The 17,919-nt window shown below is 44.0% G+C and overlaps 1 protein-coding gene across 7 annotated transcripts in view; it reads left to right on the forward strand.

The window, feature by feature from the left end:
* LOC126406601 (signal-induced proliferation-associated 1-like protein 2) overlaps positions 1–17,919 on the forward strand; it is a 100,848-nt gene that overhangs the window by 8,237 nt on the left and 74,692 nt on the right. Inside the window, exon 1 of one of the 7 annotated variants that reach the window (XM_050070971.1) lies at positions 12,233–12,540. The exons of the other annotated variants lie outside the window; for them this stretch is intronic. The gene's annotated coding sequence lies outside the window, so the exon portion shown is untranslated. Of the gene's footprint in view, positions 1–12,232; positions 12,541–17,919 lie in introns of those variants that run through there. 7 annotated transcript variants of the gene reach the window in all.

The raw sequence follows: 17,919 nt of genomic DNA on the forward strand, positions 1-17,919 counted from the left end.
GCCTTCCTTTTATACGATTTGTAAAGGCTGTTGACGGCAGATAATGATCTGGAGTGACAGTGGCCTGATTTTTTTTCTTCTTTTCTCTTGCTTCTGTAATCGCTCTGTCTGTCAATGTGGAGGAGATCAACTGCTCCCCTCCGCTGAATTGTATTGAAAGCTTCTGTGGATGTTTGGAGGTTAGCCACAGGGGGTGGAACGCTGAGCTGGAGGGACAGCGCATTTGACACTGAATGCTAGCCTTTATATGGGTTCACTGCCTTAAAAGAAGAAGGAGCAAAGGAGAAGGAGGTTGCATAACACAGTCAGGCAAACAGTGTCCCAGACACTATGTTAAGATCCTAACAAGAGGTCTCTAATTCTTACAATGCCTAGCAGCTACACTGTGTGTTCATTCACTGCTTACCTTCCCCAGGCTATGTTTACTGGAAGCCCTCGGAGCCTCTCTGAAATGTAAACAGCACGGCAGGGCCACATACAGTTCAGTACCGAGCTGCATGGGCTCCAGCCAAAACACAGCAAACACACAACTGCTGGATACACAGCCAGGTGCTGTCTATCTGACCACAGGAGCAGCTGTATAATTACGCTGTTCTCATCTGTCTCGAGATAATCTGTATTTAGGTGGAGCACGCAAATACCAAAGGTCAGAGGTCAAAGTAAGCTTCCCACTTGTTGATGGATTTGCTCTGTAATATATTTGCTTGCTGAAAGTCCTTTTCTTTCCCCCACACTGCTTTCAACAGTTTGCATGGCTGATGTCTTTGCAATGCACATACACATATAAAACGTGAGTGGGGCTGTAAAATGGGTCACACACGCTAGTTTGAGAACTATGTTTTGGCCTATTCTTACACCTACTTTCCTTATCAAACACAAAAAAAACATCCGTACACACATCCAAGTTTCTCTCTTTCGCTGACCTAACCCTGACGTTAGATATATTGCCTTGTTAACTCATCGTAAGACACACTTTATTCTAACTCAGCAGAAACAAAACAAAACCATCTTTGTTAGTCTTGTTAGTCATCTAGTTAGTCACTCCACTGCTCCAACAATCACCGACTCTGGTCAGGTAGAAATAAATCCTTTAATTCATATTTTCAGATATGAAAAAAGTTGTTTATCCCCACAGTCTCTCTGTCTGTCTTAGCAGCTGCTTTCACTCATTCTTCGAAGGCTGCTATAAGACATCATGTTTTAACAAAAATAAACTTAACGGTACCAAAAGAAACAAGGAAATAAGAGTTATGGTGACATTGTATAAGTAGGTAACAGTTCTACTCCACTGCTCATTTGGTCATCACAGGAAAACCTCAATTGGTAAGTTGCGACTTGCCGCTAATTGTTTTTTTTCTCTATATGGAAGTTATATATTGCAGTGGCAATGGTACACCTAAAAATGGCTGCTGCTTTGACCATCCTGCTTTATTGATTCGAATGGGAGTGTCCGTTACACTCTCATTTTATTTCTATGGTTACGCCAAGAATTTAGCATGCTCCAGCACAAGTGTTGCTGAGCTAACCAGATTTCTTTCAATCCCCAACCCCCCCATTAAGGAAACAAGTCTCTCATTTGCATGTCTCTTGATAAATCAGGTTACTGCGGAAAACCAACAATAATCAGGTTAGTTAAGTGCATGTAAACACACAGATTCTCATCAGGTCACACACGAAGATCCCTTGTCTCAGGTGGTGACATTTGACATTTTCTGGGGGAGTGTAAAGAGAAAAATGAGCGTAGGTTAATTGTTTCCTGTCATTTTGTTTAATTTTCACTGAAAGGCAGTCTGAGTCCGAGGTCCCTGAGGAGACTTTTCGCATTTCCCCAGATTCTGCTCAAACAGAACCAATTCCCCGGCTAGCCCAAGCTGCTCTGTTTGTTGATTTCATGGATTGCTGCTGCTCCATTGCTTTGTCACCTCAGGGTTTTTGTGTTGTTGCAATGCAGAATCAAAAACATGCCCATGGCTAGGTTTACAATTTTGAATATGATGGGTTTGCAAACATTTTGCCATAGATGCTAGAAAACCACACATACTTCACCATGAGCCTCTGCTTGATAGGATTTTGCCCCAGGGAGTCCCATACTGGAAGACTGTGGTTGTTATTGATTTAATATGGAATAGTTTTACAGTCTGTGCTTTCTCAGGGGCGATAGTAATGATGGGAATTCAAATATTTCATATTTCTGAGGTGGTACTTCAAGGTCAGACTCCAACAACATCCTGAAAGACTTATTAACTGGGCAGACTGACCAAGATCTTATTTCTACCAATGATCTGTGGGAGTCGTCCGTCTCACCAAACCCTGTGGGATATGACACTGCGTTTGCAACCTACTTAAATGAAAGCAAGATTTTCGTCTTGATTTTGCTGGCTTGGTGACCCTGAGTGCATGTTGTACAGCCGCCAGTGCCTCGTGCTTTCTCCAAACGCTGCCATCTTGATGACATTCTTCAGAGCCTGCTGCAGTTTAGAGATAAGGAAGTGAGGAATAAGGAAATCTGTGCTTATTTGGGATTCTGTTGTAAAAGTCTGACCAGCTCTGCGATTGAGGACACACACCTTCCTGTGCGCATTTTTCATTCAGTGCCTGATCTCTGCTTGAGTGCGGCAGACGTAGCCTATATTTAAGGATGCTCTTTTTATGTCATTCTGAATTGCATAAATATTAATGCAGATGGACTTCCATGTGCTTCGCCAGCGTGGTCTCTGAGGACACGCTGCAGGATGCAATAAAGCCATACTCCTTATGACTGTTAGGACGTTTGTTTTACATTCAGCCCCCATACTTTATGCACTCCCTTCCCCCCCTTCATAAAGGCACCTCATCAGATCGTTGGCCTCGATCAGTTCTAAAGGTCAAAGGTCACTTGATCACTGGGGCCCCTCACGTCAGGTCGGATCAGTGCACTTGGCTCCCGGTGGTAGGAATGAATTCATCTGCACTCATCTCCCTGGACACTTTTTTTTCCCATTTAGCATTCAGGAAGGGGGATGGTAGGATGGTGGTGTAACGAGGTGGGGACAAGAAGAGAGATGTGGAGGCAAAAAGAGAGCATTATGTTCCTTCCTCCTCTCAACACACTCTTTAATGCTTCAGTATGTGTGCATGCACACACAGATACTTCGCAGGAGATGATGACCAGTTGACTAAAGGAATGGGATATGTGTATGTGCTGTATGTGCTGGAGTTTTTTAATGACAGCAGACTCTGCTCTAAATCAGTTAGAAGATTGATGTGTATATGGATGTGTATCAGTTTGAGGATGTGCTGCTGGGAAGCAAATTTTAGAACTCAGTATTTCCCCTGATGCTTTGGTATGTCATTAACGTTATTAATCCTTACATGGGAACAAAAGCACACCGTGTGATTCTGAACACATGGGCATCTGTGCACATAACACTGCGTGCATTTATGTGTGTTTATGCTTAGGTGCGCGTGTGTGGGTGGCTCTCAGTGGGAGGTTAGTCTTTGACACCCTTTTAGCCGCCACACCCCCCTTAAACACACCCACCGCATGCCATGCCAGCTGCAGCTGTTGTGCCTCAATGCTAGAGATGTAGAAAATTCCTCTCGCTCTGCAATTAGAGCTGCAGATTGCTGAATAGCGCACATTGCGATGTCCTAAAATTGCACTTGGTCCCCTTTCTACTCCCAAGAACACTGAGTAAATAGAAACTGATGAGGGCGAATCATGAATAAACTGGCCCCGTCTGCCTCCAAGTTGACAGATTGTGTTTTGTGCAAGCTGCTCCTTGTGATGTGCTGTTACCCTGGTTAAAGAAACCAAAGGGTGGAAAAAGGCCTCATTGATGGGGTGGGTTTCTCACGCCTGACTGAGAATGTTCGCTTTCCATCGAGTCAAGTGGTGCATTGTGATTCAACCAAAGAAATGCAAATATATAGAACAGATGTACTATTTCTTTTTGCCCGTTTGTCGGCAGGAGTAATCCCTCACTGTGGTGGAGATTGTGTTGGGTGCACTCTGGGTGCAAGACTAAAGTGTTAACAAGGGAAAAGCCATGTCACCCTGGCACATGTGATGGCTGCCCGCCATTCAGAGCCTTTTTCTCAATAAGGCTAGATGCTCAGGATAGATAAATGGAGGCTTTTGTGGCCTTTGCCAGAGGGAGAACCACACAATGAAGGACACACACAGAGCAAGGTCTTTTCCAGAGAAAACAGCTAAAAGCAGCATTTCTGCAGTCCCTCCTCCTTTTCCTTTTTTCACTCCCTCCTTCACTTTCTCCTGTCTCTCACTCTTACTCGCTTCCTGAATCTTTTCCTCCTCCGTGAGAACTGAACCTTGCTCCAATAATGTTTCCATAAACGGGCTGAGGGAATGGAAATAACTCGGACCATTTCCCATTGCCTCCCTCTATCCACTCTCCCCCCACTGGCAGTCGCTTTACAGGGCCGTGGACAGTACTTAAGCACACTTCCCCTTAATGATGCACAGTGTTTTACACTGCTCTGAGCACCAGCAGAGTGCACATTTAAGGCATCTCGTATGCCCCGGACACGGCAGCCTTAATATAGCTGTGCTACTGCTACTTCATCAGGCATTACCCGGCCACTCCACTAACTGGACTGCTCCGAACAGGATGGAGGTCAAATTGGTCTTCTGCCTGGGATTTAAAATACCATTGTACATCCTTCAATATGGCCAGGAGACACTGGCTCAGAATAACTAGTGATTGTATCATCTCTTGTTGTTCAGGTTTTCTCCCTCTTTCATTATGAGTCAGTTTTCCCTCCAGTATAGCGATTATTTTCTCAGTCACTATCTGTCCAATCTCTATTTGTCTTCCCGTCTCCTTTCCTCACTGTGACTTTGTGTTCTTAACTGTCACAATGTGGCTGTCTGAGGTTTTACATGTACATTTGCATGTCGGTTATTGCCTACATCTGCAGGCCATCGTGCCAGGACTGGGCAATCTCTCATGTGGGTGGCTGCTCTGGGAACAGATGTTTTTGATGCCACTTGTAGGGGAAAAGCTTTGAAAGTGACTCCATAAAAGAGATGCCAGCTGCATGACAAACCAGGGCCGCCTAGTTCTCAGGAATTCTATCGGAGCCATTTCTCTCCGAGCTCTGGTAACATGGCCTGTGGAGAATAAGAAGAGTTTTCACTTAATCAGACTGTTCCCTTTGGAGAACTTCATTAATTACAGGAGGAAGTTGCTGCACTGGAACATATGCTCCAGATGGCCATGGACTTCACTTTGAAAAAAAATTGCTTTATCCTATTGTTGTTATTATTGTGGTAAAGCCTGTGCAGTGTTCTCCATACTGTCTTCCTTTTTCCCCCTCTTTGTTGACTCTCACAGGCCACACCTACATTTTGTTAACAGGCTGATACATTTACAAATGGAACCGTTGTTAGACTCCCTGTTTGTTTGTTTGTAGTGTTGTTTTCCACTTCTGCAGCCAACCGTGGTGCAAGCATCTGGCATCCTACATGGTCATCTAAAAGCACTGGCAACTTTGCCCATACTGCTGTTAACAATATGGTTTCCAGTGTCAACTTTCCTTTGCTTCCTGAATGCCTGCTCCCTCTGCACACATCCGTAGAGCAGCACCCCTGATCTGGCATCCAGCACGCTCTCCCCCGCCAAACTTCCAATGAAAAGCAGCTCACAGGCCAGTGATTATTATTCACGTGCTAATTTTAGCCCCAGCAATCGTCAAAAAACCCTCATTATGTGCCCTATGGACGAGGCACATCATCTGTGAAGCACACAAAATGTGCTGAGCCGGAACTATTGGTGTCTGCCAACTTTTGCCAAGTATAGTTTGTAAGTTGTTGGTGGTAATGCTGGTACTCTGCCTGAGGAGTTTCTTACAGATCCTAATCATATGTTCATAGGTAATGAAAGAGCATAAGGGCAAAATATAAACAAGACTTGGATAAGACATTCTCAGTGTGCCTGTGGGGATGTTGTAGTGTTCAAAAATTAATCTGTTAGTTTGCTCTGCAGTGTGATACAGCAACAGAAATTAAGTTTACTTTATCTGGTATGAACCGAGATAAGGTTGTTTGGACCAATGACAAAATGTTTTCAAAAGCACTTGAAACGATGCAATAACCATTATCACCAGTTGCATCTGACTGTGGGTCGTAACTAGAGAATAGTTGCCCTGTTGTATTTGAATGATTTGTAGAGGCCCAAATTAGTGAAATCAATTAAAAGACAAACATTAAAGCTTTCTGATTCTGTTAATTATGTCGTGATCCTTCAGATTTGTCTTTATCCTTGGTAGGTCCTGATCCTCAAAATTGAGAACAACAGTGCTGAGATCATCCTGTTTCACCCTTTCATACACTCTATTAGTCCAATTTTTTTCATTATGTTGCTTTGTGTTGCTTTAAACTCAGCAACAATGTGTCTGTCCCTGTATTCACCCGATCACCACTCATCTCCGTGCTGCTCTCTGCTCCTCTTCCTTCCCTCCCTCAACTTTCTCTCTTTGTTCCAAAGGGAGGTCTGCTGTCACTCAAGGCTGTCATATGCAGAAAAAGTTGCCTAGCAACAACATAGAGGGATGCGAAGCCACTGTTTACTCTCCACCCCCTCACCTCATGTGCCCACTACCCCTTCCCGTTCGCTCTCCTCCTCTGTCGTCGAGATGGAGTGGCATGGGGGGGATAGTGGAGGCAGCTCAGCCTCCTGCTCTCTGATGAATTCAGACAACAGATAGAACAAACTGAGAGGAGGAGAGGAGGTGGAGAGAGAGAGAGAGGAGGAGGGGGGCGGATAGGGGAGAAGTGACATTCAGAGATGCTGTGCCTGCCTGTTGCCTGCCAGCTGCTTTTCCTCCCTTCCTCTCTGCAGGAGGAACAGGCCATTCCCTTTAACAGCTCCTCTCCGACTCTGCATAACTAAGGAGAAACTTGCCTTGCCACAGCACGCCGTTATCAGCAGGACTAAAAATACTGGACAGCAAATATATCACATGCCTGGCTATCGTCACACCCTCATGAAAGAGAGCTCAAACTAAGCGGATACAGGTGCCTTTCTTTCATGGTGGATTATTAAATGTCCCCTGGTGAGAGCAATCAGACAGAAGCCCCTGTTCCTTATCACATTCTGCTGTTTTAACTTGTTTAGTACTGTAATTATGAAGCAAGCCTAAATGGCTTCCATACTACCATGCTGGCTGTCCACAGAATGACAAGAGTCACCCTCAAGGTTGTTTTTCAACAAGAATAGGCTCCTATGCAGAGTTAATATAAGAGTGTGTGAATTAACACCAAGCTAGAACCTCCTATACAACGTTAAGTGCATATGTATGCAGAAACTGTAGGCAGCAGATTTTGTTATTGGAGGCGTTCTGGTTTCCATGTGTAGTCCAAGAAGCGTCACGTTTGAGTGGCAGGTAAACAGTTCTTGTTTAGCGGTGGAACGTATTGACCGACATGCTGCCTCCGAACCCGTCAGCTTCGTCTGAGGAGGAGTTAGTTTTATATTAGCTTATTTTTTTACATTTGCCTGCTATTGTATGCACATATCTGATTGTAAAGGTGAGCCAAAATGACCTGCGCATGGAAGAGGAAGTCTCGGCCTGGATATCCGCTGGCTATACTGGATCCCATCGGCTATCATCTTACTGTAATCTAATGATACCTAGTGGGTTCTAAGATTGATTTTCTTCCCTAATATGAGGAGATAATGGCACTAGTCAACACTCAAGCATCTCTAGCTGAAAGTTCTGCCCAATGGCAATGCTTAAAGGAATATTTGAACATTTTGGGAAATACACATATTTGCTGTCTAGCAGAGATGGGGGACTCAGGTCACATGACTTGACTCGAACCAGACTCGAGTCGCAAATATGATGACTTGAGACTTGCTTGACTAACGTTGATAAAAGACTCGACTTGACTTTGTATTCATGACTTGGGACTTGACTTTGACTTGAGACAGATGACTCGAAAGGAAAATTCACCCATTATCTACTCACCCATATGCCGATGCAGGATCAGGTGAAGTTTTAGAGTCCTCACATCACTTGCGGAGATCCAAGGGGAGAGGGGGTAGCAATAAAACTCCACCTAATGGAGGCTTATGGCGCCCCAGATTCAGACGTCCAAAAACACATAATTGAAACCACAAAATATCTCCATACTGCTCGTCCATAGTGATCCAAGTGTCCTGAAGCCCCAACATAAAAAGTTGTTTGGAAAAACGTAATTTTAACTCTGTTTTAGCCTCATTGTAGCCTGTAGCTCTAACTGCCTCTCTGGGCACTGCATTCACGTGTGCATGCTTGCGAGTGACCGTGAGACATGGGCACCGCTTTCATGTGTGTGTGCTTGCTTTCGCTGGTCTCGCGGTGGCTGGTTTGTGCAGCCTGGACCCAAATGTTTTTGTTGCCATTTGCAGAGCCTGGGCTGCCTACAGAGACCGGCCTTTTTCACAGCATATTCAGAGGACATGTAGCTAGCGGATCATGAGGAGATGTTTGCTGTATGTGACATATGACTTGACTTGTGACTTGCTTGACCTGAGCAATGACTCGACTTGACTTATAGCAGGGACTTGACTTGACTTGATTCTCACAACAACTAACTTGGGACTTGCTTGAGACTTGCACATGTGTGACTTTCCCCCATGTCTGCTGTCTAGCAGAGAGTTGGATAGAAAGAATCATCCCTTGTGTCTGTACAATGAATACAAAGCTGCAGCTGGTTGACTTAGCTGAACAGCAGAACTGGAAATGGGCAAACAGCTACCATTAATCTGTCAAAAAAAAAATCTGTCTGGCAGGACCTCTGAGGCTCACTAATTAACATGTTTAACACTAATTAACACATATCTGTTGTTTAATTTATACAAAATCAGAGGTGTAAAAATGGCATGTTGTGCTGTACTGTGTTTTGACCAGGTGCAGTAACTTCCTGAGAGTCAGCCCGGCCAAGAAATTCTCTCCACCAATCTTCTTATCTAACTCTCGCCAAGAAATCAAAAGAGCAAAGTTTCCAAAATGCTTCACTATTCCTTTAAGCATACACTATGCTAAGTACACAGCTAATTTCTTCTACCAAAGTCACGTACAAAGCTAAACCTTTTAACTAATTCAAATAAGATATTTTTTCAAACTTCCTGACAAGTTTTTTTAAGTCTTGTCATGGCAGGGAAAACAACAAAAACTTTGAAACAGAAAAAAAATGCATCTGGCTCAATATTCTCCATTTTCTATGTAAATTCCCTCTTAAACAAAACAAATTACACCTTAAGTGTCACAAGAAAAACAATCTGCTGCCACTAAACGTACCTTATTATCATATGGAGTTAGATGACAGTTGATATATTTCTTTAAATCAGTCAATACTCAGCACATCATTTGAAAGCTGAGCTGTTAAAGATGTTTTTCTAGTGTTTGTGAATGTAGGTCGTTCTGCATGTGTATCCGTTTGTGTAATGACTACCCTTGGTATGTAAATTACCCATCAGACCCGGACGTCCATGTGCGAACGAGCAGTGTTTGTGGGAATGTGTGTTTCTCCACAGGCCCTGCTGCACATGTGTGTAGGCTGATGAATAGTTTGTCTGTTTGCTGGGATGCAGTGACAAGAACTCTTAAGTGTTACCTCCTGGGGCTTCCCACTCTTCAAATAAAACCCTTTCCTTCCCCTCAACTCGAATCAAAGCTGAGAACCTGCCTGCAGAGGCTAGATCAAAGCTGAATGTGGCACAAAGACCTGTACTTGCTGCCATTCATTCAGCTTGATTAAAGTCTGTCATTTCCTGCTATTAACATGTTCCTACCTCCAACCAGAAACACACAGAGCAAAGCAGTCATCAGGAAGTGGTTAGAATGACACTGTTTTAGTGTTTTTTCAATTAAGCTCCCTGAAACTCAATTATGTTGCGCTATACAGGAGGAGAAATGTATCATCAAAACTCATTTGTGTCAGAGTTGTTCTTTATTTAGCCTTTATGTGTCGAAGGAAGGTTGGAAATGACTGGCTTCAAGCATACAGAATCAGAATCAGAATCAGAAATACTTTATTGATCCCCGAGGGGAAATTATTTATGTTACAGGTGCTCCTTGCAAGAGAGGAAAGATACGTGAAAATATAAGAAATTTAAACAATAGTATACACACACATTCATTCCCAGTTATTGCAAAGCATTAGTGCAATTTTTTTAACGTTGTCTATGGAGCAGCTCCTCTGGAGTAGGTGAAAGTAAGGCTGTAGTCAACCAAAGAAAATCCTCGTCGTTTTGGAATTTTACCTACAATTCAACCAACCAATCAGTTGGTCAGTCGGGAAAAAACCTGCAAGTTATCTCTAGATTAACTAAATTGGCCACAGTGCACCAAAGTGTGTTTTTCCAGAGGCCAGCATATTGTTTGAAGTATTCGCAATGAGACCACTGTGTATTTACGCCATGCTACAAATGCTAGCAACATGACAAGGCACTGAGCGTCCATTCTGTACTGGCTGCTGAACTTTTAGCATTTTTTTACTGCCGTGACTTGTAAAATGTTTAACATTGGGTAAAACCCTGCACTAGTCGCTGTCACTATTTATTCAGCTGTCGGGTTACAGTAGAGCACGGGCAGGACAATTACCACAAAGACTAACTGTTACTGCCAACAATGAAGGAGAAATAAGTACTGCTGGCCACACAGGCTGGTGGGTGTATCCTCAACATGCTTCAGCCTTCCCATCAGCCAGTGCAAGAGCTCCTATCTTGTGCAACCAGACACAAACAAAGTGTCAGCTGAAAAAACATTTCATCTCCAAATGGGCTCTAAAGCACACTTAGCTGGGTGCTTTTAGAAAAGCACCTGATGTTTCCCCTGGGGATAAACATGAACACCAGCGATATGCACCAGAGCATATCAACCAACAATTCGACCAACCAAACAGAAGGTGTCTGCTCCAGTTAAAAGTGCCCTGCTCAGAGGGCTTTATTGGACTCCAGTCTCCACACCCAACTCCACATTAGGTCCATGACACACCAAGCTGACCTCAAACAACTAGTGTCAACAAACAGCAACTGATCAAACACTTAATGACGGCTCTGCCTTACGTTGACTGACTCTTGTTGCATTTGAACACCACAAAGACAACAGCTTATGGCCTACTTGTCTGTGCTTGCATAAGAGGAAATCACCACTCAGACATCTGTATATGTAATCAGAAAAAGAAGTTCTTCATAAATATTTGAAAAGATGAATTGAGAATATGGCTGCCAAAAAGTTGTGTAAAGTTTGACCACTCTCCAGCAGAGCAAGTTGTTGTTTTCACCAGTTTTGTATAGGTTCTCCTGATTGTTTGCTTCTTCCTCTTCTTCTCCAGGCACAGTTCCAGTGCATAGTAAAGCATAGCGAGCCTTTACGTTGCCAGTTTTAGCCAGCAAGTAACTTTTAAATGGACCCCTTACTTATTATTCTCCTGCTGTGCAGGCGCAGAATGTACATGCTAGCAGTCAGCTTGCTGTCAGCTGTAGTCTTTGATGCATTGCTTCACATCTTCTGATAAAAGCTGCACTTGAGCACAATGCAGTCAGTCTTTGTTGGTGCTTGTTCTTTGGCTTGGTGTGTGTAGCCCCTTAAACCCATAGCTGTTTGCAGTGAAGCACCACGGAGTGCTGTCCAGCAGAGATGAACTCTTTTTTAAATAACTTTCTCGTCCTTGCTCTTAGGACCGTCACAGCCTCCCTACGTCCCTCCTGTCTGTTGCTCCTCAGCTGAAGGTAGAGATATGCAGGCTCAGCATATGGCTTGTGGAAAGAAGGATTATCAGTTTTGAAAGAAGGGCAATTCCCCCTCTCTGGTTGGGTCTTTTCTCCTTATCTCAGTGTGTTTGAGGTGGTCATGGTTGCTGACTCTGTTTGCCAGACAGACCTTTGTACTAAGCTCATAGGACATGGAGGGGATAAGTGGATCCCTCCATCTCCCATGGCTCCAAATGTCAGCCATCGCAACAAACTTGGAAGGTCACAGGCTTGACCTGGGCATCATTTCCCAGGAACAATAGTTTTCCCCCCTTTTTTTCTTGTCCTTCCTGTCAGCCAGAGAAGCTCTGAATGTCACGGCCCACCCCTTTCCCCCAACCACCAACACCCAACAGTCCCCCCGACCCAGCACAGCCACCTACTTTCCCTTACATATGCTAATGTTGCAGTCTCACTCATTCTGTTGGTGGCTTTGTCACAGGGGGAGGGAGAGGGTCGTGTGCATTAAGAAGCAGCTGTATGCATTTCACTAAATTGACTCCCCGATGGCTGCCAGACTCGTCGTTGCTTTGCTCTTTCCTTCTTTTTCTTCCATCTTTCTTCATTTTCTCCCCAAACTAGTTGCTGGATAAAGGAGCAGAAGGAAGGGTTGCTGTTGTTTATTTTAGAGGCTTTCTGCTGTGAAGTGTGGCGGATTTCTCTCAACAAGTGGCTGATGGATTTAATGCACTTGGATAGCATCTCCACAGTGGGCTCATTATCACGGTAGCTCACAGGGCTTAGAGTCCTCTGCCCTTAGGATTTATGGCTGTGATGGAAAAAGGACTCTCTTAATCAGGTAAGCATGGCAACTGTTGATACTTAATGTTGGTTTTCATGTAACGGCCTCTTAGGAACAAAATGAAAAGGCTAAATAATGCACATTGTCCTCAGGTTTACTCGCATTTATGATGTGCCTTCTATAAAGGGAGGAAGGTCTTGTTTTTAGACAATGGTGTGTTTGAGTGGTCTAGCCTGTGGGGTGTATCACAGGAGGAATTTGTGAGTGTGTGTCTTTGGCAGACACAGTACAAAAAGTTCTTGCGGGGTGAATAAACCAGTGATTCATCTGTGTATCAGTGCTTACTCCTGTCCTCCCTACCCCTCACATCCTCCGGTTGACTAAACCTTATTCTGTGTCAGCTGTGGAGCCTCCAGCTGCTGCCCAGGAGTCCAAATTGTCTCTCTTACGCCAGATTTCTGTCAGCAACGCCAGACCAAGTGTAAAAAACAAACTTTGAAGGAGTACCGCCAAAGTGAATAAAAGGAGGGAGTAGTGCTTGGTGGCATTGACGTACGCTGAGTTCGCACTGCCGGTCAGCATTTATAAATCCTGCTCCTTGAATGATGTGCTTGAATGTGTTTGTGCGTTAGTGTGTCGCTTCTCAATCTTTACAGTGTCACACAGCACCTTCCTCCTCTGCTGCGCTGTTTCTCAGTGATAATGTGACAATGTGGACTCTGACTGACCTCAGCAGAGGAGCGGAAGCACGAACGTTTTCTGAGCTTTCGATCCCAACTCCTCGCAACTCTTTTAACAGCTTCCTTTTTCCAAGATGAGAGCGCTCTTCTCACCATTTCTCTCCTTGTTTTCTTTCTCTCCTCTCCATGAGAGAGTGCACTCTGCTGACAGGCTGTCATTGGTATGGAGGTTGCAGGGTAAGCAGCAGGCTGCTGGGAAGCAGCAGAGGGGGGATGTGTGCTAATGGAAATAGGTGGTGGTTTATTCTGGAGGCCTGCTGGGCCACATCAACCCTGCACGTCCCTTTCTGTCTCAACAGAGCAGTGAAGGCCGGCCTGGCTAGGCCAAGTTCGGGGGACAGATGGTCCCTTTTGGAGAAGGGCCACAGCACAGTGCTCTCTGTTCGTGGGGCTCCACTGGAGCAGCCAAGAACAAACACGGTCTCCTTCTGTTGGGAACATACAGGAGCTTCAGTCTGCAAGACCTGAATAGGCCGTGGGAGCGACATCTCAAACTATGCATGTGTGTCTTGGGTGTGATACTAATGCTGGTTGCTACATAATGTTACCTGACATACAACTAAGTGCTTCGTGATAGCCTCATAGAACAGTATTCCATTAGTCATATTAGTCGGTGTTCATTCATTTTGTATCAGAATAGGGACTCCCTACATGATCCTTCACCAAGTTTACAACCTCACTTAAATCTTTTAACTCAGTGCATTGCGGGTCTCTTGTTTGCCGCAGTGCTTGTTTTTCATTCTCATGTGTATAAACAGGGAAAATCTGTTGTCCTGTCTATTTTAATTCTCAGATCACCCTGAAACAACTAAAGGACAATGGCAGTGTGCTGCCTGGCAGGCGCTGGGCACACAGCCAGCTGGCAGGGCAGCAGTGTAGGAGACTCCCATTTTCAGTGGAGCCAGGAGGAGGCCTGCCTCTCTCCCGCACTACCTTCATACCGCCAGCACTACCACCACTGTGCTGTTTTTATAGAAGACTCACTCCAGCTTAAGAACAGGAGCCCTTTTCTTTGCAAAAACATAACTTTGCTGCACAGCTCACCTTGTCAGTGTGATTATTTGAAGCTACCATCAGTGCCATGACTGAGGTTAAGCTCCCACTTGATGGATTGCTGTTAGTAATTATGTTAATCTTGGCACGGAAAGGTCGCCATTCCAGAGCTGCAGTGGTATTTTTATTTTTATCAACGGCTGTCAACTTAATGCATTATCTGACATTGGAATTTAGATACAGTAGAACTGATGCAAAAGGTGTGCTTTATGTTTGCACTAGGAATACTGTTACAAATGACTTGATGAATGGAGTATCCACTTATGCTGGCCTGACACCAAGCAACTTTTCAAATTTCATTTTCACAGACACATTTTCCAGTGTCTGAATAAAAGTTTTACCTCAGTTGTTGTGTGCTCCTTGATAGTTGGTGTAAGGTGGTCAAAAAACTCAGTCCAAGCTGCACATGTCAGTCTTTTTCTTCTCTTAATGCTCCGACAAAGGTTTATAGTCTCGTCTCATGTAAATTATGAATTTTGTTGAAGTGAACAATGTCAACACCCTCCAGCACCAAACAAGAAGCAGCAAACCGGGTACGCAGTAAACAAGAAGGGGGCTCTGGGGAGGCGAAATAACGTCTTGGTTCTCTTGGTTTAGTTGTGAAGTGAACAAGAGTCAGTGTTTACTTCAGTGTGTATCTGATCCAACAACCAGCATGTATTTCAGGGAGCAATCTTAATTTTGGAAACTGCTCATCTCTCATTTCCCAGGTCTTTTCCCACTAAATTGGCACAGCTACCCAACAGAGGCTGGCAGTAAGTTGACGTGACAAAATCCCAAATGTAAAGTTTGTACCCAAATTCAGTTTCTCTTTATGGATTATACTGATGCCGAACTGACAATAATACTGTAGATAGGTGATGCCTTTTGTGTTGTGTTTCTGAAGTTATGTGATTTGCAGACATGTAGGGAATTGGTAATATGGCATAAAGGGAGTTGACATAATATTTTCCCCTTGGAGTAGGATGTGACATAATCTCAAAAGGAATCAAGCTGTAGTCTCACAAATAGTGACCCTGCGCCATTCCTAGTCTTACAGTGTGTGACTGAAAACTTGCATTGTCCTCAGATGTGAGAGGGTGTCAGACTTTAGTCTGTTAAGTCTTTTCAAAAGCCCATTTCCACCAAGCACTTTGGGTATGGTACCTTTGGAACCAAAAGTAACCCTTCAGACATGGGACGTACACCGCAAACAGTACCCTTACATGTGGCTTACATGTGGTTGTTGTCACTCACTGCCTGAAGATCCACTCATTACCAAAAGTGTATGTCATATGAAAACTAAAGTAATGGTCAAAGTTGTCATATGGAATGTTTAAGGAGTGTTGACTGATTCAGGTTGTCAACTCATGCATTGAGTAACATTACAAATTAACGTTCCACCTTAAAAGTTGCTGGCAGCCGGCCCAGTGAATGAAATTATTTTTCCTCCGACGACAGCTGCTGTGAGAGGTCACAAAACATCCTTTTATTTTATAGTTACAGTCTAATAAAACTCTCCACGGTATTAACAGTGGTTACAAAAGCCTCAAACCAGCCACAACTCAGCCCTGAGCAAGAGTGACCGTCCTCTATTGACCAATCAACAGACTGCAGTGTTCACAGCTCCAACTTTTAGTACCAGATCTGAGTGCTAGGTACCCCAACAGAGGGGGGACCAAAAATAGGGATGGTATGGAACAGTTCCATTGGTACCATTCACAACTTTTCACAGTGGAAACGGAAAGAAAGCGTACCGAACTGAACTGAACTGTACCATACCATACTGCTCAGTGGAAACAGGGCTAAAGTCTACTAGTGTATGGTAGGCATTAGTTGCAACCCACTGATAAGAGTCATGTCTCCTAAAGCACTTCCAAGAACATCTGCAGTGGATATTTACTGAGAATATTGCTTGCCAAAACACCACTGACACGCTGATTATGTTAGAAGTAAAAATGTTGCATTGAACCCTTCACATGCGTAACTTCAAAACATGCTGCAGTGCTTCACAATACAATCAATTCCTTTTGAAAGACTCAATTGATGTTTCCAGAGAAACAGAGGTGAAAGATGTGTGCCTTCATGTTGCTTGGATCAGTATACACATAATTGGATTTACAATGACTCTCTCTTTTTCTACTCTGGCTTCTACACACAATTGTGGAGTCTCAAACCACTTTCTACTGGCAGACCTCTTTTCTTTGTCTGTGACTAAGCATATGGTAGATATTATGAGATTTAAATGTGTGCAGGAAATGAAAAGAATTTTACCATTTGCAGTTTCTGTTGGGTAAATACTTACTGTTCCCTGAACCAAGTGAAATGGAGTCGGATCACGGGTGACCCCTGTGCTTCAGACATTCCAGATGGAGCTACTGCTAGCACGAAGTGTAGCAGACTCAGGGGTGCAGTGGTTTAGGAAAACAGACTCGTGTTCATATAAGCTGCCTCCTTGATAAGACAAGAAATAACCACCGGTCCAAACCACAAAGTCGGTGGCAAGGCAAAGAGCTATCTTTTGTTTAATTTTACACGTGAGAGCACAACTGTTGACAGATGAGGTGTGGTGAGATGGCTGTTGGAGGGCAGCAACCTCAGGTTAGCTCTGTAACCACATGAGCAGATATGAGACAGTGCAGCTCCGAGCATAGCTACATCTCAGTGGCCTATTTTATTCCAGCTGTCTCGTATCTGTGGAAAGCTGTTCAATTTTCCTCGGTTGTTATGGAGGTATTGAAGTCTTATTCTGGTATGAAGCAACTTCCTTTTTGCAGAGATTCCTGTCTAGTCTTCTCAATCCAGAAGTGAAAGTTTTTTACTCATGTTTTTTCTATAGATCAAAATGCAGACCGAGTATGAGGAGTTTCTTTTGAAGTAGCACTCATGCCAGAGGATAGAGTCCTGGACACACTGCTGTGCTTGTTTGATAGAGGCTGTGTTCTCCATAAGTCTGTGCACCTGGGGCACTGACAGGGCATTAGTGAATTTGGGCATTTCCCACAGTGCATTGTTAGGCCCCGCGCCGGGGGAATGATGAGACGATGAGGGTACATGTTTACTCTGTGCTGTCTGACCTCCTTTTTTATCTCTTCTACTGATTGTTCTTCTGCTGTTGGGTCAACTCGGGTCTGTGTGCGCTGAGATGTAAACAGAAAGCCTCTAATCGTCTCTTTGCTCCTGCAGAAGCTGCCTCTGTTCAGCCCCTCTCTCGTTTTGCAAGCACAAACTCATGGGTACACACACTTCTGTTCTTTGTTTTTTTTTTTCTGTGCTCACCTTGGGCCATATCCACACTCATACCTTTTGGTTTTAAAACACATAAATAATGTTTAGTTTAGGTGTAGCGTCCACACTACTCCTGCGTTTTGGAAACCTTAAATTGGAGACCTTTGAAAACTCTGCTGACCCTGTTAGAGTTTGAAAACTCCAAGCAAAAGTAATGCGTTTTAAAACAAAAATGTATTAGTGTGGATGTAGCCTAAGCCTAGACGGGCAGAAACAGACTTTGGAAACGATGTTACAGACACCCACATTCACTTCCTGGTAGGATCTTATCAGTCACAATGAGTCAAGCCAAACATAATAGCTAGGTCTACGTACCTCTAATCAATAGCAATGCCTATCCTTCTTGTGTGGGTAATAAGTACTAAGTGTTAATGCT

Source organism: Epinephelus moara, chromosome 19 (genome assembly GCF_006386435.1).
Source record: "Epinephelus moara isolate mb chromosome 19, YSFRI_EMoa_1.0, whole genome shotgun sequence".
Classification (NCBI taxonomy): domain Eukaryota; kingdom Metazoa; phylum Chordata; class Actinopteri; order Perciformes; family Serranidae; genus Epinephelus; species Epinephelus moara.